The sequence below is a fragment of the Mustela erminea genome, chromosome 8, assembly GCF_009829155.1.
Source record: "Mustela erminea isolate mMusErm1 chromosome 8, mMusErm1.Pri, whole genome shotgun sequence".
NCBI lineage: Eukaryota > Metazoa > Chordata > Mammalia > Carnivora > Mustelidae > Mustela > Mustela erminea.
Window position 1 is genome coordinate 28,098,591 of NC_045621.1, and position 18,594 is coordinate 28,117,184.

The 18,594-nt window shown below is 48.1% G+C and overlaps 1 protein-coding gene across 1 annotated transcript in view; it reads left to right on the forward strand.

Annotated features, from left to right (window-relative positions):
- Positions 1 to 18,594, forward strand: part of PNKD (PNKD metallo-beta-lactamase domain containing) — a 61,095-nt gene that overhangs the window by 20,972 nt on the left and 21,529 nt on the right. The window lies entirely within an intron of this gene.

The window sequence follows — 18,594 nt, forward strand, 5'->3', positions numbered from 1 at the left end:
ACATAGTAAGCAGGATTACCACTCAGATTGTATATTTCAAACCAATTAAAATAGAAATGTTTTTTCAAATTGCCTATTTGAAAGTTCCTATGTTTATTCATATAGATACAAGTAACAGGAGTTACTTACCGGGACTGGTGGACATTTTGGCAGGCTAACCACCCCCTCCCCCAGCCACCCCAGCTCTCAATGTGAATTCAGATCTTAGAAGCCATAGACTTCATTTTAGGAAGTCCCCTCCCAACATGTGACCTTCCAAGCAAGAAGGTCACACTACTCTAGCCCCAGGTGAAAGGCACAGCCCCAGATGTCTGGACACCTCTTCGCATTCTCTACACTTAGGCCTCCTCTCCAGAAGGCACCCTCCAGGGGATATAGCTCAGGGGTAGAGCATTTGACTGCAGAAGGCGCCCTCCACTTTCTGGAACTGCTAGGGCAGTCTCCAGGGAGATTCGTTTAACAGCCAGCATTCACATCCGACTCATGGGAAAGCGGAATGTGGGGACACACACTGACCAAACTCCACACCAGCCTCACTGCATGCTTTCCTCTGAGCCCGTTTTCTGATCACGGAATCACGATTATAATCCTAAAAGAATCCTAAAGGGAGCACCTGGCCCAGGGCATGCCATGGGCATTCAGCAAGTGATGTCTCTTTCTCTTGACCCCCTTTTATCCCTGGATAAAAGGGATAAAGGCCTAATTTATAAGACTCTTAGCAGATTACTGAGCCCCTGCTGTCCGTCAAGCGGACAGGAATTTCTGGTTGCCGAGATGACAAACTGAAGGACGCAGCCCAGCCCCGTCCTCAAGAAACTCAGAGTCTCTCGGGAAGATTGTAAAAGAGTATATCGTTTTAGTTTTGATAGTTTGACAAGTGCCGGGATGAGGAAGGTTTCACTTGGGAACAGCATCTTAAGCAGGCGGTTTAGGACCCCTACATACCAGCAGTCTCGGGTTAAGCGGGTGGAGTGATAAGAAATGGCCCAGGGAGCCACCTGGGTGGCTCGGTCAGTTAAGCACAGGACTCTTTTTTTTTTTTTAAATAATATTTTATTTATTTATTTGACAGAGAGAGAGAGATCACAAGTAGGCAGAGAGGCAGGCAGAGAGAGGAGGAAGCAGGCTCCCCTCTGAGCAGAGAGCCCAACATGGGGCTCAATCTCAGGACCCTGAGATCATGACCTAAGCTGAAGGCAGAGGCTTAACCCTCTGAGCCACCCAGGCGCCCCAAGCACAGGATTCTTGATCTCAGCTCAGGTCTTGATCTCAGGGTCATGAGTTTAAGCCCCATGTTGGCATGGAGTCTGCTTTAAAAAAAAAAAAAAAAAAAGATGGGACTGAGCAAGGATGCAGGGGGTCAGAATTGAGATTTCACCTTTAGGACAATGGGAGGCCTGTGACTGTCAACAGGCATCTAGAAAAAAGTCGGGAAGGGGGTGGGAGTCATGATAGTGCCCTTGGAGTCAGGGTACAAGCTTTGACAAATAAAGACGCAGAATGACCAGTTATATTTGAACTTCAGACAAACAACAAATAATTTTTTTTGCCTAAGTATGTGTCATTGTCTCATATAATATTTGGGAACACACTAAAAAGTGTTCATTGCTTATCTGAAATGCACATTTAACTGGGCGTTTGGTATTCTTCTGGCAACCCTGCCCCAGGAGGAGAGTTGAGTAAAGTTGAGTCAAATCAGAGGCAGCAGGAGATGGAGTAAAAGGAACGAAAGGAATCAGGCAGATAGTTGTTTTAGGGTTGGGACAGCCAGAGCTTAGTGATTGGAGAGGGGAGGTTGACAGGAGTGGGCCCCTGGGGTGGTTTCCCTGGAGCCCGGGGGTGGGGTGGGGGGAACCAGGAGGGAGTGGGCCAGGAACTCAGCTTTCTCTGCAGCCAGCCCCAGGGCTCCAGTAATCTGTCCTACAGATTTCTCCTGCCAGGTGCCTGGTCACTTAATTCTCCTGAGAAAGGTCTTTTCATTTATCACTCACTTTATCCAAATAGCGCCCTTTTGTTTTTCAGAGGTAAATATGGGGGTAAATATGCCTCTTTCTCGCCACTGGAGGGTAAGGACAAAGTCATTCATCCCCAGCCTCAGACAGCCCTGTCCCATCATCTGTTGAGTTAAAGGGACTCTGTTGCACCAAGCCAGGGTCGGGGAGTGCATTAGAGCTCATGACCTGAAAATTAGTCTTATTACCTATAAACATCAGTGAGCACTTTCTTTTTTTTTTTTTTTTTTTTTAAAGATTTTATTTATTTATTTGACAGAGAGAAATCACAAGTAGATGGAGAGGCAGGCAGAGAGAGAGAGAGAGGGAAGCAGACTCCCTGCTGAGCAGAGAGCCCGATGCGGGACTCGATCCCAGGACCCTGAGATCATGACCTGAGCTGAAGGCAGCGGCTTAACCCACTGAGCCACCCAGGCGCCCCTCAGTGAGCACTTTCATAAAGAAATCAGGAGTAGAAAGAATAGTGGATTTGAACATCCCAGGAACAAGAGTTTTGTCCTGCCTTTGTCCCTGAGTGGCTGTGAGGCCTGGGGCCCCATCTTTCCTTAGAAATGAATCTAATCATACCATTCTTTCCTTCCTCCTACACTTTTGAAGCCTCAGATGAAGTCACCTACATGAAAAGTACTAAAAAAGGCTTGCACGTGGGTCTGTTGTTAGTGATCTTGCCAGTGAAGTGGAACTGGAAACAGGTTAGGTGAGAGGGCTCCCCCTTTCCTGGAGGTGTCGCCTTGTGACGTGGCCAGGGTACGGGGCCATGCCTTCCAGTCCTCCCTGACCGTCAGAATCACCGAAAGGCTTGTGAAAATATGTCTATTCCTCGGGGCATACCTCTTTCTAGAATCAGAAATGTGAATCAGAATCTTCAGGGGAGGCTGGAAGAAACACCCCCTGCTGAATCTAATTCTCCACCGGCTTTGGTGCTAGACAGACCTGGGCTCTTTTCAAATCGTGTTAGTGGTTGCGTGACGCCGGGGCCAGGTGTATTACTTAACCTCTCGGAGCCTTGTGTCCTTTTCTGTAGAAAAGGAGGTAATAATGCAGGGTGTGAGGTTTAAAAATAGCAGTTTCCAAGTGCTTGGGGCCTAGCAAATATTGTCGGCTATTACGGTTGGTGGTGAGAGAGAAGCCCAGTGACTCAGTGATGAGTTCACACCTCTGATCTGCTGGCAGCGTGGTTGCATTTGGAAGGCTAAGCGGGACCAGAAGAGAGGAGTTTGCGGCGGCTAAGGTGTGCCCTCTTGCCCTGCCCACTGACGCCTGTGGACCTTGGCCTCCTCGGTCACCCTGACCTGCTTGGGGAATTCCCAGCTCTGCATACCTCTCCGGCACAGGAAGGCCCTCCCGTGTTTTACCTGCATTTGTCTAAACAGCGCCACACTCCACAAAGCCAACAGCTATTTCCTCTTCTCTTATTCCAGCCCAAGATAATAGCTGCCCTAGGACCTCTCATTGCCGGTAACTGTGTCCCCTCCGTAATCTCAATGTCAGGCGCCCACACTCTGATCCCCATCGGTCTGCCCAGCTCAACAACCCCAACTGCGACAACTCTGTGACCACACCAGGATTGACAGCTTCTTTGTCTCATCTCCTTTGCCCTGTCCCTCCCTGTTTCACTTCCTTCTTAACCGGCCTCAAACTCTGATCCCCCCAGGGAATCCCCATACCCCTCCCCCCTCCCAGCCAGGTGGAGCTCAGCACGACACCCAGCTGAAAGGGAGAAGGAAAGCATGCAAGGTGCTGACAGATCTCACTGAGTTCATCAAGACTTGGGTTTTTCTCGGCATTCATCTTGACCTTCCCACCCTAGGTAATTACTCCACACTTCCCCACCAATTTCTTCAAAGCTCCCAACTCCTCCACAGCCTCACTCTCAGGCTTAACCTTGCTTCCCTGTGTCACTGAGCGGGCTAAAGCTGTCAGAGAACTGCCACCTGGATCTCCACCGAGCTCTCTCAAACTTCTGTGTGCAAACAAATGATGTGGGAATCTTATCTAAATGCAAATTTTACTTCCTGCGGTGGGGCCTGAGAATCTGCATTGCTAATGAGCTCCAGGTGAGGCTGCTGCCTGGTGACTTTCTCTCTTCCTCGTGAGGTCAGAAGCTTCTCAAGCTTAATTTGACCAACGCTTAACTCCTAATCCCCATCCCCATCCCCATCCCCACCCAGTCTGATTGAGGATTCTAGCATCTTCCCTCATCTCCATCAAGGATGCAAGATACACAGGTTGGGGGTAGAAGGAGCGATGTCAGAAGGCACTCCAGCCTTGCAGGTGCTGTCTGATAGAAACATGACTTAAGCAGCGTAAGTACTTTAACATTTTCGAGGAGGCCCATTTAAAAAGTAAAAATGGGGCATCTGGGTGGCTCAGTCAGTTAAGCGTCTGCCTTCAGCTCGTGTCATGATCCTGGAGTCCCAAAATCAAGCCCTGCATTGGACTCCCTGCTCAGTGGGGAGTCTGCTTCTCCCTCTGCCCCTCACCCTGCTTGTGTTCTCTCTCTCTTCCTCACTCTCTCTCTCAAATAAACACATAAAATCTTTTTTAAAAATAAAATAAACAGGTACGATGAATTTTAATAATTTATTTCCTTAAGCCAACATTTGTCTAAAAGTGCCATTTCAACATTTAACCAAATATAAAAGATTCTTGACAGGATTTCTTTTCATGCTAGGACTTCAACATCTGGTGCGTAGTTTACACTTACAGTACACCTCGATGTGGATGCTAAATTTTCATCAGAAATACTGACTCTTTATCTAGATTTTATAAAAAATGTATAGTTGACAATGTTGATTCACATACCCAGGTTGTTCCGAACATATTTGAGGAACTGAAATCAGTGTTAATTTTTATATTTAACTTTAAATAAATTGAAATAAGATAAAAATTAAAATTCAGTTTCTCCGTTGCACTAGCCACAATTCAAGTACTCGCTGGCCACATGTGGCTGGTGGCTACAGTATTGGACCACACGGACGTATAGCAGTTAAGCTGGTCATCAACTGGAGGTAGATTCTGGGGGTCAAGGTCTATGCTGTAATTCATCTCAGCACCCCCCCCCCGCCACACTTCTCCCTAGATGCCTGGCCTAGGACCTGAACTCAGTACTTTTTATGGAAAGAAATTTATCCCCAAGTCAAAAATTGATGTCTAGGAACACACGCTTCGTTCCCAAATATGACCACTAGGGGGCAGGAGCTGGCTATCATCTCTTGGCAAGAAAAAGGAGATGGCTAACAATTTTCTACACAGGTGGAAGGTCATTGGGGCAGGGTTTTATTGCTTCTCATGACCCATTAGCGATTTCAATTGAGTCATACTGACATTTAAAAAAAAAGAGACCAGAGGGGCTCCTGGGTGGCTTAGTGGGTTAAAGCCTCTGCCTTTGGCTCAGATCATGATCCTAGAGTTCTGGGATCAAGCCCCACATCGGGCTCTCTGCTCAGTGGGGAGCATGCTTCCCCCTCTCTGTCTGCCTGCCTCTCTGCCTACTTGTGATCTCTGTCTGTCAAATAAATAAATAAATAAATAAATAAATAAAATCTTAAAAAAAAAAAAAAAAAGAAAGATACCCAACTTGGCTAGACTTTATGGCCACCTCTTCTTTAAAGAAAAAAAAAAAAAAGGAGAGACCAGAAAAAAATACGAACATAAGCTCTATTATTGTTATGTGTAACATTGTGTATGAGTCTTTTTTTAGGTTTATTTATTTTAGAGAGAGAGCATGCACAAGTGAAGGGAGGGGCAAAGGGAGAGGAAGAGGGTCCAAAGCAGACTCCCTGCTGAGTGTGGAGCCAGGCACCGAGCTCCATCCCACAACCACGAGATCATGACCTGAGCTAAAATCAAGGGTGGGATACATCACCAGCTGAGCCCCCCAGGCACCCTGAGTATGAGTCCTGATGTAAAATGTTCTTATTGTGAGTCATGGTCAAAAAAGTTTGAAAGTCGCTTGAATTTCCCATACCTACAGATAAAGAAACCAAACCCACACGCTAACCAGTGTTGTAGGAAATGGGACTAGGAGAGCTCCTGATGCGGTCTCCTCTTTGATTTAGCTGTTGTAAATCCTCTGAAGTTAATTTGAAAGGAAGCTGAGCTCAGAGCAGCTGAATGGCATACCCAGGCTCAGGGCTAGGAGCTATGGAGCCAGGCCTCACGCCCAGTGCTTTCATACCGACTCAGCAAGGGTTGCTGGTGGGCTGCGGGGCCAACGGTGTGCTAAGGTCGCCCACAAGGCGCAGACAGACAGGAGGGAAAAGCATAAACACAGCTCCTGCCCCCTGGGAGCTCACAGTCCAGTGGGCAAGACAGACATTAGCAACTAATCTCACACGTAAATATATCATTAGAAACAGTAATACCTGCTCTGAAGGAAAATGGACACGGGGTCCTAAAAGAGTAATGCATGGGAATGCGCTGAGCTTGGAGAGACCACGGCGGCTGCCTTGAGAGGACGGTATTGAAGAGCAGCCCAAGTCAGATGAGTCAGATGAGCTCTGTGTGTGTGTGTGTGTGTATGTGTGTGTATGTGTGTATGTGCAGAGATGTGTGGGCCGTGTGTGGATGTGTGTGGTGTTTGTGTGTGTGTGGATGTGTGTGGTGTTTGTGTGTGTATGGGCGTGTGTGGAGTTTGTGTGTATGTGTATGTGTGTGTGTGTAGTGTGTGGTGGGTATTTGTGTATGTGGATGGTATGTGGTATGTGTGTGCAGATGTGGCTGTATGTGGTCCATATGTATATGTGTATGGTATGGATGTATGTGGATGGTGTGTGAGGTGTGTGTGTGTGTGTGCACGTGGATATGGATGTGTATGGTGTCTGTGTATCATATGTGATGTATGGGTGTGTGTGCATGTGTGTGTGTGCGTGGATATGGATGTGTATGGCATGTGGTATGTGGTGTGGATGTGTGCGTGGATGGTGTGTGATATGTGTTTCTGTGTATCGTATGTGATGTATGGGCTGTGTATGGTGGGTGTGTGTGTGTGTGTGTGTGTGGCAGTGGCAGTGGCAGGCATGCTGCGATCGTTCTCCACTGAAGGAGCAAGCTGTGTGGAGGCAGCAAAGGCTGCCCCGAGGCTGAAAGTGTCTGGAGTGCTGGGGAACTCGGAGGTGAGGTGAGCCCCGGGGCGCAGCCTGAGAGGAGACTGGGGAGCTGGTTGGGGCCAGACCTGCAGGACCTCTTGGGACTTGTGACAGATTTTGAATTTTACTTCAAAGGGAACCATTGAATGGTTATTGAGCAGAGGAGAGACTTGATTTGGTTTTCGCTTTAAGAAGATGCCCTGGCTCTGTGTGGACAGTGGGCGGGGATGGGAGCATGAGGGCAGGGCGGCCAGTCAGGAGCTCTCTCGGCATCGGAGGGAAGATGGCGGACTTCCACCCCCCAGAGCTACCTCAAACCACATATCTTCTTCGGCCTCCCTTGGCCGGCTATCCTTCAAGTGCCCCCACAACTATCTCTGCCCTTCCCTGTGCTCAGAGCTGGCTTGGTTGGACACATCAGTGGGCCCTTTGTCCTCCAGCTTCAGTTGGGTTTGGTCACTGGAGGAGGGGAGTCAAGGAGCCTGAACTCTGGGTATTTGCCCTCCTTCTCCTTCCCGAAAGGTCTCCATGGACAGGCTCATCCTTCAACCAAAGACCAGGTGGTCCTGTCCACTCACCTCTTTCCCTTCAAGTTCTACACCTGCTCCGTGCCGTCACCCATCAAGCCTAGAGGTGGTCCAGGGCCCCACTGTCATGGTACTGGGGTACGGCCACTATCCCTTGGGCTCTCTGTACCCCGCCCATCGCCTTGTCATCAGTCCATAATGCTCCCCTCCAGTCCTCAGTTTGGGTGGGTCCTCCATTTCCTGGCCGACTCTGCCTCATCTGCCTTCTTGCCCCCACCCCACACCCCGCTGGCAACACAGCATCAGTGGGAGGAGCCTGGACATTGGGGTCAGATAAAACTGGGACCAAATTCTGGCTCTCTCCCTTACTAGCTGTGTGATGGGGTGCATCGCTTAGCCCACCCGAGCCTCCATCTGTTCATCTCTAACACAAGGACACTGTCACCTGCCTCACACAGTGGCTAGGACTGCGAAGGAACACATGCAAGGGTGTGGCTCAGGCCCTGTGCACAGCAGACCACCTTCTGCGCTCTGTTTTTCCTTCCCCGGCCACCAAGTGAGCATTTGCCGCTCTGCACAGGGTCTGGCGCCGTAATGGGCGCTGGGATGAGGGGGACACTGGGGAGGCTGCAGTCCTGGGAACAAGCTACAGTGACCCCCCCGTTGGACTCCACCACAGTTCAAGGTAGAAAATCATGAGGCTCACTTTCCAAACCATTCATTTCATTGTTTACAACTCTGTGGCAGGTGTTTTTCCGAAGTCTGGGGATAGAGTAGTGACCAGGCATAAAATGTGATCAGAAGGGGCTTCGAAGGGGAGATTGAATTCACTTTTAGCTTTAAAGGAGCTGTGCTCCAAGGTAAGCCATCTCAGTCTCCCCGGGGACTGACCTCACTTTCCTCCCTCCCCCTGGGAGAGCCTGCAGAACTCCCCAGACTGACAATCAGCCTTAATTAGTCACAGCCACTTCAGGAATGTATTAGATCACCTTGACCATGTGGGGGCAGAAAGTACCCAGAGAAGAGTGCCTGGGGGATTTCTCCAGACCCGGCGGGGCAGATGTAGGGAACAAAATATCCAGGACAGTGACCAGGGCAGACCTACTGAAGGGGTGTGGGGCACATGGAAGGGAGCGGCGGGAGCATAAAATGCTGAAAAACTGGGTTGAAGCCATATTGCTAAATCAAGCAACGTGAATTTAATGGTGTAGGCACTGGCTTTAAGAGGGGAGGGGGCAGACCTGATTGAGAGTTGGGCTTCCAAAGGCTTTGTCTGATAGCCTTTGTGAGTTGGGTGGGGGCCAGGGGTGTCTGTGGTGGGCTGGGTGCTAGGACCCCGGCCCAAATTGGGGTGATGGCAGTGGGAAATGGAGAAGGATCACCCCCTCTGCACCCATTCCTAAAATGTGTATTGGCGTGCCCATAAGGACCAGGCGTCAATGTTGCAAGAAAGACAAAAGATTCAGTAACATCAGTGAATGAACTGGAAAGAACCCCACACTGCGAGCTTTACTTGGGTAATCAAGGTTAGTGGTCAGAAAAGCTCCATGCGGGTCCTCAGTCCCTTCTGCCAAGAAAGGGATTGGGGATCCCCTATACCTGCCCAGCCACACCTGGAAATGACAAGAAAGAGGATGGGCGTTTCAGTTTGGAACTCGAGAGGGACACAGGAGTGGACATTCTCCACGAGCAATGCTTTCTATGTCAAACGGAGGCAAGGGAAGCAGTGAATGTGACTCTGGAAGTAAAAGGGCCAGGTCATGAGCTCTGGGGAACCGGAACATTGGCAGCAGAAGGGGCTGCCTGTGGGAGGACAGTCAGAAGATTTTTTAATTTTTAAGTAATCTCTATGCCTAATGTGGGGCTCCAGCATACAACCCCGAGATCAAGGGTCACACACTGTCTGGACCGAGTTGGCCAGGTGCCCCAAGGGGTTCAGAGCCGAATTAGGATGGAATGATGGGAGCAGAAGCTCAGTTGAGTGGCCTAAGATCGGTGCAAAGTGAAAAGTAAAGGCAGGAAGGAGGACTGCTTTCTTTGTTTTAATAAAATTTATAGATATCTTAATTATATATATAATTATATATATTAATAAAATTATATATATATATTTTTTTAAAGTAAACTCTACCCCCAATATGGGGCTCAAACTCATGACCCTGAGATCAAGCGTCACATGCTCTACTGACTGAGCCAGCCACCCGCTAAAATACTTTTTTTATTAAAATAGTAATATCTTCTCATTGTAGTAAGACAGAAAATATTTTTAAAATATAAGAAAAAGAAAACAAGGGGCACCTGGGCGGCTCAGTTGCTAAACATCCACCTTTGGCCCAGGTCATGATCTGGGGATCTGGGTTCTGGGATCAAGCCCCACATCGGGCTCCCTGCTCAGAAGAGAATCTGCTTCTTGGCGTTCCTCTCCCTCTGTCCCTCTCCCCATGCTCAAGTTCCCTCTTTCTCTGTCTCAAATAAATAAATAAATAAAATCTTTAAAAAGAAAGAAAGAAAGAAAAAGACAACAAATGATACCCCATAAGTTCATCAATCAACAATCATCACTGGTAGCATCTTAGATTTTCTTCTGTGCATTTTGTTTACAGCAATCTCACCAATGATAAAAAATTTACACATGCTTGTATCCTGTTTTCCTCCCACTTTATGTTAAAATGGACACCCACAGTATTAGCTTGAATGTTTTCGGCTGCAGTTATCAAAGCAGAACGAAACGACTAAATGTGGCTTAAACAATAAGGACTATTTTTATTTCACGTAATGAGAAGTCCAGGGGCAAGGTAATCTGGACTGGTTAATTCAGGGACTTGGTTATGTCTTCAAGGACAATGGTTCCATCCTCACTTTTACTCTGCCCTCTCCAGCATGTTACAGTATCCTCCTAATCCTAAAGTGGCTGCTGCAGTTCCAGGCATCACAGGCAGATGACAGCATCCTGGACAAGAAAAGAGCACAGTGCTATTGTATTCCTCTTCAACAATTAGGAAAACCTTCCTAGAAGGTCTGCAGCCTATTTCCTACCCCATCTCACAGCTATGCATCGTGGAGCAATTGATCTCTCCGTGCCTCAATGTTTTAATCTGTGCAATGGAAATTATAACTATTTGACTTACAAGGCTATTGTGGGGAGCTGAGAGTTTTTCTGCATAAAACACTTAGAGCAGTGCCTGGCATATGATTTGTACTATATAAATACTTGTTATTATTATCTAATGGCAGGAATTTCATCCCATTCCTGGGTCTAACTAATTATGTGGCAGGGCAAAGAATGTACCAATTGGCTTGGACCAGTCAAGATGCACCCACCCCAGAGATGGGGAGGGGCTCATTCAGAGGCTATGGCAATTTGGGGTGCTGGGCAGCTCAGTGGATTAAAGCCTCTGTCTTCAGTTCACGTCATGATCCCAGGGTTCTGGGATGGAGCCCCGCATCGGGCTCTCTGCTCACCAGGGAGCCTGCTTCCTCCTCTCTCTCTGTCTGCTTCTCTGCCTACTTGTGATCTCTGTCTGTCAAATAAATAAATAAAATTGGAAAAAAAAAAAAAAAAGCTATGGCAATTCATAGCAGAGCTGGCAAAATATAGGTTAACAAGGGAAAAGGAGGGGGGTGGCGAATGGGCATTAATCAATGGGCAGGATCAGCCACACCTGTGTTGCTTTGCCTGCACGTGTTTTGTTTTGTTTTTTTAAGTAGGCTCCACGCCCAATGTGGGGTTTAAACTCTTGACCCTGAGATCCAGAGAGCCCTGTGACTGAGCCAAGTAGGCACCCCACCGCTGTATTAATTAAAAAAAAAAAAAATCTAGGGGCACCTGGATGGCTCAGTTGGTTAAGCATCCAACTCTCGATCTCAGGATATCACCACAAGTGGTGTATGAATACCCATCTTCCCATAGTCTTTCCAACATTCAGATTTTATTAGTTTGTTTTGTTTTGTTGTGGAGAAGGGGCAGAGAGAGAGAGAGAGTGAGAGAATCCCAAGCAAGCTCCATGCTCAGCGCAAGCCTGAGGTGGGACTTGATCTCATGACCTGAGCCAAAATCATGACCCTAGATTTTATTAGTTTTAATCTTCTCTATTTAAAAAAATATTTTATTTATTTATTTCAGACAAACAGAAAGAGCGTGTGCACAAGCGTGGGGGAGGAGCAGAGGATGAAGCAAGCTCCGCCACTGAGCAGGGAGGGTGATGAGGGGCTCCATCCTAGGACCTTAGGAGCATGCCTTGAGCTGAAGGCAGACACTTAAACGACTGAGTCACCCAGGAACCTCCCTTTTTTAAAATTATTTTTAAGATTTATTTATTTGAGAGGGAGTGACGAGAAAGAGTAGCTTACATTTTCTCGGTTTTTTAAAAAATATTTTATTTATTGGACTGAGAGAGAGCGAGAGAGGGCGCCTGCGCACAAGCAGGGGGGAGGGGCACACAGGCGAGAAGCAGGCTCCCCATGGAGCAGGGAGCCCCGATTTGGGGCTTGATTTAGATTCTGGGACTCTGGGATCATGACCTGAGCCAAAGGCAGCTGCTTAACCAACTGAGCCACCCAGGTGCCCCGGGATGTCTTTAAAAAATTTAATTTAACTCTTAGATGTTAAGAGTTTAACATTTTTTCATGTACCCATTTATCCCTTTGTTAATTGGGCTCTTAGTGTCCTCTTATTTATTAAGGTCTTTATATTATAAAGGTCTTTATTATTTAATAGGTAGCTTAACTCTGTGACAAATTTGAGGCAAATATTTTCCATGTTTTTTTGTTTTGGGCTTTTTCTTTTGTGCATGCATGGTTTTTCTTTTCTTTTAAAGATTTTGCAGAGAGAGAGCATGAGCATGAGCACAAACAGGGAACGGCAGGCAGAGGGAGAAGCAGGCTCCCCTTGGAGCAGGGAACCCATGTGTGGGGCTGGATCCCAGGGCCCTGGAATCATGACCTGAGCTGAAGGCAGACGCTTAACCGACTGAGCCACCCAGGCATCCCATGGTTTTTCTTTTAATATATGAAAAGCTTAATATTTTTTTAAGTACCTAAAAGGGTAATTGTTTCCCTTGTTAGATCTTAAGTTGCTTTTCGTCTAAGAGTAATAGATGCCTACTAAAAAAATTAGAAGAACTCTTCAATTGCTTTTTGCCGTAGAAAGTCTTCCACTGTCCAGACATTGAACATGCATTTAAATTTCCTCTAATTGTATATGGTTTAATTTTATGTCCTTAACACTTTCATTCACTCAGTTCATTTTGCTGCACTCTGCCATGCACAGATCTAAATTGCTCTTTTCCAAGTAGCTCCAAGCATTGTGTTTCCAGCACTGTTACTAACTAACCTTTTTGCTTCCCTCTGGCTCCACCGCTAGTGTTGCAATCATGCTGCATAAGGAGCAAATCCAAAACTGAGAAGCATACAACAAGCACTACTCTCTCATGCATCCATGGGTAGGTGGAGTTTCAGCTGATCTAGGCTGGGCTCTGCTAAGCTGGCTTCTAAGCTGTGAGTGGGGTCAAGCGGGCTCCATGTGTTTTCCATCTTCTTAGACCAGCAACTGCCAGAGGGATGGTCTCCTGGAAAAAGGCATTAAGAGACCAGATTCAATCACCATCACATATTTAATACCTCTGCTTATATCATTGTCTGCTAACATTCCACTGGCGGAAACAAATCATAAGACCAAGCCCAATATCAGTGGTATGGGAAAATAAATACACTTCACCTTTATTCAAATGTGCATAGTCACATGACAAAGGATGTGTTTACAGGGAGAGATTAATTAAGAACTGGGGTTGGGGGAAGAACTGAGAACTGAAATACAATCTACTAAACCCATGGAGACCAACTTTCAGGAAGCTCAGTCGTGTCATGATAAATGGCAGAACAGAATCCAGAAAGGGACCCAAAGTCAAGGGAGTTTTTTTTAAGGCAACGAGATACTCACATTTGCTCATAGGTTGAGGAAAAGCAGTGGTCAGGAGGAACACCCCTTGAAGGTATGAGCAAGGCTAATAGCATGTCCTTTAAGAATGCATATGGAAACAGCAAAATTTGTAGAGGGGGTGGGCAGGCACAGAACTTATTTCCTCTGAGAAGGATGTTGGCTGGAAGCAAGAGAACTGGAGGTGGGCCTGAGGTTTCCAATGGCAACTGGGGGTCATGAGCAGGCATCCCAGCAAAGTCAAAGCTGTGTCAAGCATTCCTGTTGGAGGATCCCAGTGAAGCCTGAGCGGTAGAGACCCTCATTCACATGGGATGGCCATTTGTCTCCAGTCCTGTCCATGAGGGTGGAGCAGTCCATGGGCTGTCAGGCTGGTCTAGGCAGGCTGGAGCCTGGCAGGCCAAAGATGGAGGGCCCGGGTTGGGCAGCGAGTGGTTCCTCAGCTTCCTTCCTCAGCTGGTGAGTGGTTCAAGGGACTGAACCCAGGTTCTCACTGGGAAGGAAATGTGGGCAGGAGGAGCGGAGGGGCTGGGAGAAAACACAAGGTTTGAGGGGCTAGAGTTAAAGGAGTAGAGGATGTGGGGCTGAGGGGTCAAAGGGAAGGACACCGGACTTGAGATGTTCAGAGGGCAACAAGTTCCAGGGGCGTCCAGGCTGGGACCACATGAGGAGGCTGTTCTATTGAACCGAAGGCCTCAGAAGTGAGGTCAGAACTGAGGCCAAGGCAGAGTTCAGAGTTACCCGTGCTAAATGCAGATTCCTAGGCCCTGGCCAGACCTACGAAGTTGGAATCTTTTGAGGAGAGGCCCAGGATTCTGTATTTTCACAATCTCCCCCGAGGGGTTCTTAGACTCCCTGAAGTTTGAGAACAGCTGAGCTGAAAGTACCAATGGGCCACGCTTGCTGTAGGTTCCCCCTCCAGAAGGCAGGGCAGCCAGAGGGAGGAAGGAAATGGAAGCCACACAAACCGGGGTTCCAGAATGTACAGCACAGCTGGTGGGAGGTCTACGGTGGGAGGGCGGGATCGGCGTGGGGGCAGCACGTATGAGGCTGGGCTGAGGCGGGGACAGAAAATCCTAGCCGCCACTCCTGTGTCCGGCTGTCTTTTCCACGCTGAACTCACTTCCCCACCCCCATCCAACAAGATGTCTCTTTTCTCTAACATTCAGACAGTGCCAACCATCTCCGCTCCTTCATGACCACTCATCGCCATCGGCGTCATCATCACCATCACCACCATTAATTCCCTGATTTCCTGACCACCAGCCAAGCGCCAGGCCCCAAGCCTGAGGTATGATGCAAGACGAAGGCAGGCTCTCGATCCTAATGGAAAGTCCCAGGCCAGTTGGGAAGACAGGATTCAGACACCAGGGACAGGCAAACCAAGATGGCAAGTGGACAAGGGGCAGAGTTGAGAAACCCAGGAACCTGTGGGGAGGCTTGCTCTTCATGAGTTAAACTCTAAAACCCCCCCATCAAAAAAATAAAATAAAACAAAATAAAAAATAAAACCCCCCATCACAGGCCGGAATGACATGCTGCCCATTGTCTGACCCAGGTGATTAATGGGTTCCCTCCCAGGAGAGTCGCAGAGGCAAACCTTAGCCTTGGCAGTGCACCCCAAGCTGCTCGAGGTGGGGGGAGGAGGTCATGGGCAAAGAGGGTTTCCTCAGACTTGGCTCTCCTGCAGCCTTCCCTCATAGTAGGAAACACGGGCAGTCCCCAGGCTTGTCCCACCTCTCGTTCACTAGCGACCCTCCCGAGTGGGGAATGGCTTCTGCACATCCGTCCTGCTGGGACGCAGCCCACTTGGTCAGGACGCTCGTCTTCGGATGGTCACAGGTTCAGCAGCAATAACCAAATTATCATTCATTCATTCTTTGTTTCTCTCATTCACTCCTTCACTCACCGGATGTTTGTCACCTACTTTGAGCCAGGCATTGTGCACCCCCCTGAGAATACCGTGGTGCAAAGACAGACAGACCCTTCCCTGCCTTCACGGGGCTTATATTCCAGCAGGGGGACAGATGAGATCACAGAATAATGTCAGTGTGAAGGCGTGATGAAGGAAGTGAGCAGGATGGAGGGGTCAATGAGGGCCTCTCAGAGAGGGTCGCATTTTTTCTTTAATTGGATGGATAGCCTACATATGGTAAGTGCACACATTTTTAGGGCACTGTCTGGTGAATTTTCCCATTTGCGTAAGCCATGGTTTGTCCATCTCTGAACTATTGACATTTAAGGCTGGAAAATTCTTTGTGGTGGGGCCATCCTGTTCAGTGCAGGATGTTTTGCAGTATCCCCTGGCCTCTACTTACCAGATGTCAGTAGCACACCTCCCCCTCCCTTTTGTGACCATCAGAAATGTCTCCAGACTTGGCCGCATGTCTTCTGCGAGGCAGTGTTTCCCCGTGGGGGGCTCCTGGGCTAAGCCATGTAATCGCCAGTCAGCTCAGGATACAGGCTGTTCCCATCACAGAGGGGCTGGTCTTTGAGCTCCGACCCAGTGGATGAGAAGCTGCTACCCGTTCAAAGAACTGAGGGAAGAGCGTTCCAAGAGGGAGCATGAGCAAAGGCCCTGGGGTGGGAACAAGCTTGGTCCATCTGAGAAACAGTGTGCCTGGTCCATCTGAGGAACAGTGTGGCTGGTCCGTGGTGACAGGGGAGGAATGGCATCTGAGAAGGTGGAAGAGATAGGCTTGGCATCACTAAGCAGGGGCTTTGGCGTTAGGACATTACAAAGAACATTTGTCCGTATTTAGTATGCATCTGGTACCACGCCAGACACTGGAGATTCAAAGATGAATCAATTAAATTATACTCCCTACTCTTCTGGAAGAGAGTAAAGTCTTCTAGACTCTAGACTCTTGAAATAGACATGTAAACAAATACACACACACACACACACACACACACAGAGCATGAAGCACTGTATTGAAAGATAAACTTACGGACAAGACCTAGAGCTGGCAAAAGGGGCGTCATGCGTAAGCCCATGCTGGGGTGGGAGGGTTCAAGAAGAACTTTCTTGAAGAGAGTGCATCTGATCTGAGTCTTTGGGGGAACAGAGGATGAATGATACTCCAGGCAGAAGGCACAGCAGGTCAAAATCTCAAGGGTGTGGATTCAGGGAATGACAAATGATGGATTCAGGGAAAGACAAGTAGGTGATATAAGATGTAAGATCAGTAGGAGGTGCATACTGAGGCATCAGTCTGGCTGGGACAGATTTCCATGGAGCAGAGATGACACTAGGCAGATTTTGGGGCACCTGGCTGGCTCAGTGAGAGGAGCACGAGACTCTCCATCTTGGGGTTGTAAATTCAAGCCCCGCCCCCTGCATTGGGTGTAAAGATTACTTAAAAAATAAAAAGTAAATAAATAAATAAATATATAATAAAAGCAGATTCAGAGCAGACGTTGGAAGTCTTCCAGAACAGTCCAGGGGAGGAAAGGAGGCCTTCCTGAGCCCACGTGAGACCTCTAAAACACCCACCCTCGCTCCTTATGCCCAGCCCTGTCCTGGCTCCATATATTTCATAAAATGCATCTTGGATGATTATCTAATCTTGTCAGTGTGTGTGTGGCTGGAGATGAAGGCTTGGATCATCTTGTATTCTAAGCAGGCTCAGGCCTGAGCCTGCATTTCCTGTTTCAGATGACAGAGACTGTGTTAATTTCCCAATATAATGCCTTACCTGCAGAAAGGTGTGTTCACAATGTCTTTTGATGAAGCTTCATAATTCTTCACTTTGCATGTACAGACCCAGACTTAGAGACATATGAAGTCCCCTGGCCTGGAAGGGACTTCTACAAGGTAGCCTGCTGGTCTTGCCCAGTACTCACAGGTGGGGAGCTAATCACAGTTGGGAGCCTAATGCCATTCTATCTGACACTTGTTTATTCAGACTCTTGGTGGGCCAGGCCCCCCAAGAAGGAGCTGAACTATGGGCAAGGAGACAGAAAGGGAGCAGGCCATAGGTTCTGGCCCTCAGGATGTATCCATGTAAGAGAAAGTCCACATCTGGGGTTTCTGAATGAAACCAGGATTATGTGTTGGGATTACAGTTCCATTTAGGGATAAATCAACCCACCTCCTGGCTTTTTGGAAGGATGATGATGACGCCTCCAATTCATTGTGCATGATGAGCCCATCCGTCTATGCTCTCCACGCTGGGGCCCCAGACATGTCCATCAGAGAGAGACAGTTCATGACTCGGGGGTCAGTTTAGCCAGCTTCTTGGGCCCATGGGCAGGCTGCAGGGAAGAAAACAAGAGCACTGCCTCACCTGCTTCCCTCCCCAACCCCTCCCAGCAGGAGAGAGAGCTCACTTGACTGTTGGCAACATTTCTTTCCCTTCTCCAGCTGGGCCAGCCCTAGGGCTGGAGCCAGAAAGTTTTGCCAAATTTGTCGATGTCACCATGCCTGCCCTTGCATCCACTTCCCTCCCACTGACCTCAACAATTTCTGGAACCCATCAGGAAGGCAGCAGTGCAGGGGGCAGGAGGGGGGAGGGAAGGGGGAGGAATGGTGTGGAAATCCCACTGGGCTTGGAAGGCAGGATACCAAGGTCTTTCTCCTGTCTCTGCCACCCGGTTGTTGCCTAATCCTGGTTGAATCACGCCCTCTGACCTTTGTCGTCTCTTCTTATCCTTAATGGCGCGTGGTTTACAGGTCACCAGCTTAAGGAGGCCCTGGCCCATCTAAATTGGTCCTCTTTCCTCCTTATCATTGCCCCCTGTGCTCGATCCCTTTATCAGAGCACAGTTTGTAATCACACACAGGTATGTACATATGTGTGTGGTGTATATATGTGTGTATATAGATATAAATAAATGCGTATATAATTATGTTTGTTGGCTTATTTGGTTTGTTTCCCTGCCAGATTCTAGATTGCAGGCTCCAGGAATATAGTGGCTGTGTGTCTTTGACCCTTGCATCCCCAGTGCTTGGCGCAAAGGAGGGCACAGAATAGTAATTTAGTGAACAAATAAATGAATGAATGCCGTTAACCCACAGGATCTTCCAG